At 34.5% G+C, this 10,485-nt stretch overlaps 1 protein-coding gene across 2 annotated transcripts in view; it reads left to right on the top strand.

Annotated features, from left to right (window-relative positions):
- Nucleotides 1-2,752: 2,752 nt before the first annotated feature.
- LOC119075463 (protein suppressor 2 of zeste) overlaps nt 2,753-10,485 on the top strand; it is a 36,157-nt gene continuing 28,424 nt past the window's right edge. For both annotated transcript variants that reach the window (XM_037181912.1, XM_037181920.1), the window contains exon 1: nt 2,753-3,464. The gene's annotated coding sequence lies outside the window, so the exon portion shown is untranslated. The remainder of the gene's footprint in view (nt 3,465-10,485) is intronic.

The raw sequence follows: 10,485 nt of genomic DNA, 5'->3' as shown, positions 1-10,485 counted from the left end.
CGTAATTCATTGCTCTCGGACACAATTTTGTAGAACTCGCAAACTCACTCGTTTTTTTGAGCAACAAGCTTCGGTAACTGTTTTCGAGGCAAGTGTAGAGTTTGCATATCCGAGCCGAAGGCGAAAAACTTACTCGTGAGTTTGCTCGTATCACAAAATTGTGTCCTTGTGTAATGAATTACTTTCGCAGCATCCAACGTAATCTACTATTACCGCTTTACCGATTCATTCACGCCTTAAGCTCGCCGTCTATTTCTAAACCTTTCAACGCTAGTTTTTTTGACATTTATTAAACGAACGTTATTTTGTCCAACTGTCTAAATTTGTTGTAAAGTTGTACATATTTAAATTTTTCTCCAAAAATCTTTAAATATCATAAATATGCGTGATTCAACTTTACGAACCAAACATTTATAGTCATATCAATTTTGCTTTCCAACTAGTGAAGTAAGACCGACTTTGCTTGGATCAGAATGCAATGATGTGTAGAACCAACAGTATAAAGCCCCGGCAAAAAGCACTTCGAATTCTAATTGCTTTATAAAAAATTCACTAATTAATACTCAATTTTTGAATGCTTATGAATGCATTATACGGTAATGAGGAATCTAACGCCGGCGTTATTCACAATGACTCACAAAATGATATTTTTTCTTATACAGAATGTGTCATTTTGTGTACCATTGTGAGTCACCCCGGCGAGATTAATAGTAATCCATCTTTAATCGCCAGCGGTGACAAGAACAAACAAAGAGGTATGGCTAAATTGTTCTTATAATGGCAAAATGAATGATGAAACGTAGGAAGTAAAAGATTTTCTATCAGAACTGTGGAAGATACTTATATCTAAAGAAGAAACAGACTAAGATATGACCGTATACGTGATGTACTTGATAATTATGACATACTTGTAATCTGTGAAAGACACAACAGGATACAATAAAATAACGAATTTTTGAAGCTTATTACATCCATTGCAAGCAGCCTGTAGCACATCAGCTAAAATATCATATCAAATCAGTCTCAAATCTGCTGTGAAGGTACATTTTTTCTTTGCATCAAGCATGGTTTATCAGGGTATGATATTGACTAGTTATAATACGGAATTTCGTAGTGTCAATGCTTTTTTGGGAGAAAATATTGAATAAAATTGTGTAATATCACAGCACAGAAATGCAATGCCGTACCATTTCTACAATACTCAGTACCAATACCGCTTCTTGCGGAATTCAAAAAGTTTCGAGCTACATTGTTCGACATTGTTCTTTAAATTTTCCGAATGTTTTTGATATTTTGTTGTTCTCATTCCACAGACTCACAGACGGCACGCGTTTTTATTCGCTCATACACATCCATGTAATAGTACATTACGTCTTGGTTTGGAGATTTTAATTTTTCCGATATTGAGGTTTGAAGCCCGAGCCCTTGTGGCGTAAGGTATTGTACTTGCGAAGACCTGCGAAAAATTCATTTTCGCAGGGTGCGGTGAGTAACTTAATATTACCGGTGTAACATTACCAATTTCTCAATCGAAGGCCTGGACAACAATCTATGAGGTATGTACTAGCTTGTAACTTATTGAATCGAAAACTCGCATTTCCGTCTATTTTGAGTTATTGTTCACTTTTTCATTAAATTCCTATCTTGAAGTCTCGCGGTATGAAATAATACTGGTACTGCATTCGATATATCTTAACCTGTTACAGACGGTAAGCATATGACCTGTACTATTATCTGGTCTATTACTTCCATCGATCAAAGTATTTTTAATCTGTTGATTTCAAATCTTGTAGTTCAATTTTTTTTAAACATGCATTTACTATAATAACGGACCATAGTACACTGAGATTCTCATTATTTTTGCGTCATTATCGATAACAGATGAAAAGCTTGTGTGACAGATTAATGGAATGAAATAATTATAACAAATAACTCTGAAATTGCTATAATTACGTACAACAGTTCCCAACAGTTGCTGGGATCGACAATCATGCTGAGTTCTCCAGTGCTTTGCGTGTGGTGGAAAAGGTAGCATAATCCCATCAGTAAAATTGCTAGTTTGTTTCGGCCTTAGTTTTATAAATGAAATGAAGGATGATAAATTTAGTGTTATAGCAAGAAACTAGAATAAATTGTGTAACTATATTATTTGATACGACCAATAAACAGAAATCAACCTATTTTGGAAACAAATACTCAATCAAAGCACGCTAACAATAGATAAGTATAATAATTCAAAGCTTTCCATTTCCGGGAAAAAGAGCGATCATAAACTGCGTCGTTCCGATAAAAACGATTCCAATCAAAGTTGATGCATATTCCAAATAAAATGAGGGTGACCGTTTTCTCCCAGCAAAAATGAAGTACATGTTCTGAGACATAAATCATTCATTCACTCGCATCATCAATTCCAACCATCCTATTTTCTCATTAAAAAAATGTCATTCATAACACACAGAGCATAGCGTCGAAAAAAGTGTAAGCCAACGAAACGAATTTTTTTCTCATGTTGTGTTTTTCATTTTATTTTTCTCATTTTGCTGTTCGAAGCTATACGTCGTTATTCTAACATTTTCCACAGCGGAGCACAATATACTGAGCACAATGTACAAAATGGTTAAAACGGTCGGTTTCGACAATACTCGGCTGAAATCGTGCTGACGTCATCCGAATAACCACAAAACATTGGATATATTCTCGTAAGGCGGGGTTTATTAGGCGGGGTCGATAATTTCCCCCTTCCGATATAAAATTCATATCAGTTGAGTGCTAGATTTCATACAGTGCAGAAGTGTTTTTACAATTTTGTCTCGTTAAACAATATTGACTGGTAAATAATTGCACAATTTTTGGAAAAAAGATTTTCCGTGACAACTCAATTAAAATTTTGGACAGTGATGGTTGTTTCGAAAAACATTTTTTTGGAAAATTTGACCTTTGGATAACTGGATGCACTGGCCCTTTAAAAAGTCAAAATAAGAAAATTGTCACACACAACAAAATTTTATTGAACTCGTACACGTATTCCATTCATCGTTTGACTGTGTGCGTATGCCGACATCAAATTTCGCTGTGTATTTACGTTCAAAGATAATACGGAATTTCGTAGTGTCAGTGCTTTTTTGGAAGAAAATATTGAATAAAATTGTGTAACGTGGTTCTGCTTTCATAACATACACAGCGTATAAATTTTATATCGCGAAGTGAAAATTTAAGACACGAAGATACGTTTACCATTCGAATAATCGTGTGTCGGTAATATTCGGCCTGTTCGGATTTCTGTTGTTTGAGTCGATGCTGATGTGAATAAAAAATTTCTTCTCTCTTTAGACGGTTTTATACACATTTATTATGATGGAATGAAATCGGGAAACTTTCTCGTGTGAATGGTGTGGATTTGAATAACGACATTAGCATTCAGCATGTTCTAAATAATAAAACAATTTTTTTTTGGTTCGTTAATGGTGAGTGTGAATATATGATTTTATGAATTTGATTGATGTTTTGAAATATGAAGATATTAAGACGAATTCGGGATAATCGTTAATTAATGAAATGCATGAAAGTTTCTTGCTGTGAAACATATGTTTGTTCTTATTATTAATGCCATCTTTATAACATTTATGTATGATAAAAATTAGAACCAAGCATTTATTTTTAGACTTATTTTAAGTACTAGAATATATTTTTAGTTACTATAGGAGTACGATTAATTTAAGTTAAACAGCAAGTAGGGTAGGGTTATGGGAGCCCAAATTAAGCAGAAATTGTATATTACCATGGACTCTGAGGGTTGTACCAAAGCATGAGTGACAGCTGCCAAAAGCTGCCAAATAGTGGACTCTGTTGTCTGAAATTTTTTACAATTTTTTTACAGTATGATACAGGATACAGGTACACTGTCCAGTTTCAGGACTCATACTTCAAGAGCGTTGAACGCATTTTCTACTTTATGGCCAAGTGAAGGTGTTTACATTGTAACATTTGTTTGATTTATGTTTATCAACCTAATCTGAGTGCAGGCTAAGTTTTAAGCAAGTAGTCGTTAAAGAGCAATTTTCAATAAAACACTTATAACAAATTACCGCTTGATTGGACCTATAAAGCTGTTCAGTTATTTGCCGATCTCGACATACAAAATTTCCCAAAAACAACTGTTCCAAACAGATACACAAACCCTTCACCCTAATTCCTGAAACAATCTAATAACTATCAAACCTAGATTTTTTAAATTGACAAGTTTGAAGTACTAGATTTGTATTTTGTATAGCTGTCTAGTGACCTTTTACCATTTTATTGCTCACCACCAACCTAGGTGTGGTGTCATAGTTAAGTTAAGATTAGTATTTTCAAAGAAATCTTAAATTTCTTTTCAGCCTTCAGTTTTCTGTCGAAATGGTTCAATTAGTAGTTACATTTAATGTAACGAACTTCTCATTCTAAACAAGGAAAATATCTCATCTCGATATTTCACAAGAATGGTGTCCTCCAGAGTACAAAAATGCTATACTTTTTTTCTCACCTGCGTTTGAAAAGGTGTTTTCCTGAGCCCGGAGTTACGAAATTCACTAAAAGATTCGAAAATCAGTCCGTTGGATCCGGCGACTCACTTTTTTCTGTTGAGTTGGACTATAAAGTACAACAATCATACATCTAACTAAACGTTTGGAATTCATTTTTCGATATCTAGGGAAGGTAATAAGTTTTAGTGAACCCCTACAGTCCATATTCTTGAATTATCGCACACCGTTGTTATTAATGTTAATGTTGAAGACATTTCTAGCATATTTCTTACATCTTATTATCTGTACAAATTGTTTATTTATGTATGCTATTCAATGAACCTATAAACAATGTTTATTAAACATTAAAACGAATATCCGTGAGATGAAATTATGATAAATTACTTGAATTTTTAAAGACTTATTGTGACAATGAAGGGTGTGATCATCACATGGGTAGGTCAAAAATCATCGACTTTTGTAAAACATTTTACTTATTCAGGTTTCCCACACGTCACTCAAGTAGAATATAGATTTAAACATGGAATTTTGAAAGGATCAATTTTTGGTCGCCTAGTTTGTATCGGTACATCGATTTTTATCCATATAAGCGTAACATTTTCGCATAAAGAGTGCCTGTGGTGTTAATCTCCACATAACGGTACTTGATAATTATGCACTCTAAAATTTTTATATATTTTCAGCTTATAAAAAAAGTCGAGTTAGTGCTAGGGACATATAATTGGTAACAGTTTGCAATGAAGACATTCTTAGGTCAAGTCTTTTTCCTCGCCTGACCTGAACCTTCAGATCAAACCGATCAAGCCGACATATTTTGATCTTTAGAAATAATAAATAAACATCTTCCCGACAAGGTGAAGATTTTGGGTTCCGCATGTGCGCCAATTTTTGATTTCAAATTAAATGTCCACTAGCACAATACTGAACATTTGAAGACATTCACAATTTCCAACGATGTACTCTAATGGCCGTTGCTGAAGCAAAGTGACGTAAAAAATACCCGATGGATATTCAATGGATATTCATTTTGTTATAGATAACGATGACAAAAATAATGACAGGGTCTGTGTAATATGGTTTTTGATATGTAAAATGCAAGTTAAAAAAATTGAAGTACAAAATTTGAAATCAATAAATTACAAACACTTTGATTGGTGGAAGTAATAGACCCGATTATAATACTGGTCATATGCTTGCCATATGTAACAGGTTAAATCCATATATTATTAAACTGCAAGACGAAATATGTTGGTTTTGTCAGTTTTGTTGTTCAGCGCTTGGAATTCTACGTGACCAAAACGAGTGTATAGATGGATTGTGCTTATTCCCCGTGTACAGGTCAATGTTCTTTTGTGTTTTTGGTTTTGATACCAGAGTCTATATTGCAGTCTTGACAGTACCTGACACCCCTTAAAAACTAATACTTACTTACACCACTGTGGGGTTGAATAAAACTTAAATAGAGTCGCGATACCACCTCTGATTTCTTCATGTTGTTATTGAGGGACTGGAGTACTATAAGGAACCACATTCAGTTCGCGGATCCCTCCAGCCATTTCGGAGAACCGGCACTCATGGTTGTGCGGGACCGACGAGTCAATTTGAATACAGATTGTTATCGCAACGGATAGATAGACTAATTCGAAGCTAATTCGTGTTAAAATTGCTTCCCTCGACAACCTCACCACATAGCCACAGCCAACTCTCCTCATCTTGGACATACCACGATTTAAAAATGTCGAAATTTCGACATTAGCTGGCTGTGGCTACGTCAGGTCAGGTTGCGAAGGAAGCCATTTTAACACGAATTAGCTTAGAATTAGTTCCTCTATCCGTTGCGATAACAATCTGTATTCAAATTGACTCGTCGGTCCCGCACAACCATGAGTGCCGGTTCTCCGAAATGGCTGGAGGGATCCGCGAACTGAATGTGATTCCTTATAGTACTCCAGTCCTTCAATAAGAACATGAAGAAAAATCAGAGGTGGTATTGCGACTCTATTTAAGTTTGGTCCACCGTGACGCATTGTTTTGGACGATTGGTTTTTGGCAGTTTTACTTGCAAACAGATACATGCAAAGGCACGCAATCAAGCGAAAAATTCTAGAATTTTCCCACATTCGTCAGTGAAGCTTGTGAAAACTTAGTTATACATGGCTTAGTTCTTAACCTACGCTCCTGTAGCTCAATTATAGTTCTCGTATTTGAACACAAATTATGAATGCTGGATGGATTCAAATACCTAACATCTCCATTTCGAATACTGTGTTACATTTCGCATTTATTTTTACAGAGCAATTTGTACACTCATGGAGTAGTTTGTTCGTACAAACAATCCAAACTGTTGTCACTCTTCTCTTTTCTAGTCTTATGTATACCAGCTAAACACTTTTTGTACACTTTTTTATACCAGAATTCGTTAAATAACACCACAAATGCCTAGAATCTAGGCCATAGATCAACCATAGTATCTTAAACTATCTTCTGTGATCTAATAATTTAATAAAGTTCGTGGAATCTAAATAGTTCAGTGGACAGTGTCAACTATTCCTTTCACTCAGCCAATGTCAGCCTGTTGTTGCTATAGAAAATATATTCAGACTTCGCTGTGAAGAAGTGGGCACCAGCCCAGGAACTTATATGCAAATTACCCGGGAACCAAAAATTGGAAATAGATTTTTGATGGCTTTTTCGGCGAATTCTTCACTTAACTGCAAGAAGAATCCGGGTGGTTCTGTTTGTTTTTATGAAGAGTGATGTCATGGGCGATATTATTTTGATGTATCGAAAACCGAAGAAATGTCTATATTGTTCAATCTTGAACGACTCATTTGGCGAGTGTTCTTACTCTGCGAAAAAGGCATAATCCAAGTATGCAATTAAAATGAAACAAATGAAATTATCCTTGCAAATACGTGTAAAGACGAAGTTGTTCACACAAAATATTCAGAATAAATACAACTGTTCAACGGACAACATGCCCAATAGAAGTGTTTATGTCTCGAAGTATGGCTCTTAGTACAACATTACTAAAGTCAGTGTAAAAGGTAAAAGGCACTTCGGTTCAACATAGCCACAATTTCTAGTAGTACTTAGTCCCAAACAAAGTCCACAAAAAAGAAAACGTTCAGTTTCAACATATATTTTGATAATTATCGATATGTCGACGTTTCAATTTATCGATAGGAATTTCATATTTTTAATCGAATGTTAAACAAAGTATTTCATTTTTACAATGTTTAAAGATAAAACACCTCCTTCAAATCTTTCGATGGTGGAATTGTGCCCAAAATTGATGCCACGTTTCCTTTTTGAATGGCGATGCTTATGCGTTGAATTAAATAGGACGTCGCACGTTTTTCATTCGTAGCATCGGTGATTTTACTTCCGATTTTTTTTGATTAAATCCAGGCCCAATTTTCCTATTACCCCTGACGTTTCCGTAGCAACCGGAATGAAAATGAACTGGTTAGCCAGTTGTGAATAATGGCTGATTTTAATCATTTCCCCTACTTTTGCGACGTAACCGGCGTGCTTAGACGAAGAATTTAGATATGACGGTGCGAAAGTGTCCTTACAGGTAAAATCCCACAACAATGACCTTCCTCTCGCCCAAGGAACTAAGCTCATTCCGTCTGGTTTTTTTCCATGCGGTCTCGAACAGCCAGGTGGTTCGAGAATAGCTGGTTTCAATTTATCGATATTTCGGTCCGGAAATCAGATATTTATCGATATACAGGAATCTCAAAATAGTTAGCAATTTTTATGCGACTTCTTCTTTTTCCTAGATCCACACGTTCCACATCGATACATGTTAATGTAATTCGGATTTACATTCAGATTTACTGCTTACACGAACACGCGTAGGCCGAGACGAATAGCGCTGCATGCACAGTTGCATGCAAGTGTGCAACGTATTGAGAGAAGTGGAACTGTTGCAATTAAAGAGAAACAATCAAGCACATGAATTTCTTGCTAAATATTTTGAGATTTTTGTATTCTGAAATATCGATACATTATCATGAATTTTCCGCTAAACATCAAAATATTATTATTTTGATAATTATCGAATTTCAATATTTTGATAAATATCGATAATTGATTAGATTTCGATTATCGATAATCTATTTCGATTGATATTAATGATTTATAATGATTGAAAGTCTCCCATATCTAACAACAAAAAGTGATGCGCCCTTTTTTAATTATGAACAAATTGTCCATACATCGTTTTGATCTAAGGCTTGTAATTTAACCTGTAATTTGAAACGTTTTAACTCGACCTATCCATAGATTTTATGTTGTTTGTATTGAAAGCTATTTTGGTACATCAATTTTATTTGTCAAATGGATTTGTGATTTATTTTTGTTGTCTAAAATTGAGAACCATACGCACATTGCATGGTGATGCCATGCCAAGGAAATGTCTTTCTATAAATATCTCTATGCGATTACGTTTCGAAGACAATCGAAATATAATTGTGATTAATCATTTTATTATGCAATATTATACAAACACATCCCATTCATAAATAAAACACTTTAATGTGCAATATAAACCATATCCAATATAAATTTTTATTTTACCATCATTTACCTACCACCATAAAATAATTATGAAACAACTTTATAACGAAATTAATGTGGGAGGTCTTTAGAATATTCTAAAAAAGAATAACACGAAAAATAAATAAATAAACAGAATCGTATTGCCTCTGTTGTGCATTCGGAATGATGGATATAAAAAAGAGGCGCTCGAAACGACTTCCACAAAGACCTACGAGAATAGTGCTATGCTTTAGATCATAAATCAATATTAAATCGTATATTCGTGTTACCGAATTTCGTTTTATACGTATATATACGCGCGCAACACCGTTTCTTAACTTGCTTGATTTTCACCGACCTGACCCGTCGTGTATTTTATTTTAAATTTTTATCGAAAATATTGTTCGAAGTGAATAACGATACTTACTTATGTTATATACATCTGATTCAATGGTAAATATCGTGCAAGTAGACAGTGTGAATGAGATTAAGATTACTTCATTGAGATAATTTTTTACATTTACTTTTAATCGAAATAATTAGATGAATTCAGCAAAGTTTTTTTTTGATCAATTTAACATAACAATAAGGAAACCAGATATTTCGCTCGTGCTTTTTATTAACTATTGTCTAATTATAAAATTGAAAAAATACAATAAAGCTCAAGAGTTTCATAGAAGTACGGCGATAAAATATTGCTTCTTTGGTCCCCGTGGGAATAATTTCACTCAATAACATTTTCATGTTGAAAACAACAACATATTTTGAATATAGACTGGCCGTTCTGGTCAAATTGCATCACTTCCAGAACTGTTGCACCATATAAAAACCGGATGGGAAAACACTATCTCCATGCATTTAATGGACTCGACAGATTAGATGCTTCGTACTTCAGTTCTTCTGTTTTAGAAAGAAAAACCTGCTCAGCCAAACGTTACAGATAAAATGATGTTATGGAAACCAAAACCATATTTCTGGTCACTCGAGTTGTTGAGCCTGATATGAAAGGAATTTTCTCAAAGAATAATATATAAACTTCTTCAATGAAATTGGTAAAATAAGAGAGAATTGCTTTACAAAACTGTGATATTCTTTTGCACCTAGAAAATCCCTCTTTCGTATCTAACCTGCTCTTCTTTGTTTCTCTGATATCTCACATTTTGCATTTGAAATCGCATATGAAATGAGAGTCATTAAAAAAGGGGATGAAAAGCATATAAACAAAAGTGGAATTTATTACGTGTTTAAAGCAGTGCTAGGAATGTAGACCTGAGAATAGGGTTTAAAGGAGGTTTTTAGTTACAACCATTATGGGATTAGGGAATGCAATCCCGTACCGATTTTTGAATCCCGGGATTCGGGATTGAGAAACTCAGTACCGGTACCAGTACCGGGATTTCCGGTACTGAAAAGA

Source organism: Bradysia coprophila, chromosome III (genome assembly GCF_014529535.1).
Source record: "Bradysia coprophila strain Holo2 chromosome III, BU_Bcop_v1, whole genome shotgun sequence".
NCBI lineage: Eukaryota > Metazoa > Arthropoda > Insecta > Diptera > Sciaridae > Bradysia > Bradysia coprophila.
Note: the sequence above shows the minus strand (reverse complement) of the source record. Positions and strands in the feature narration are given on the sequence as shown.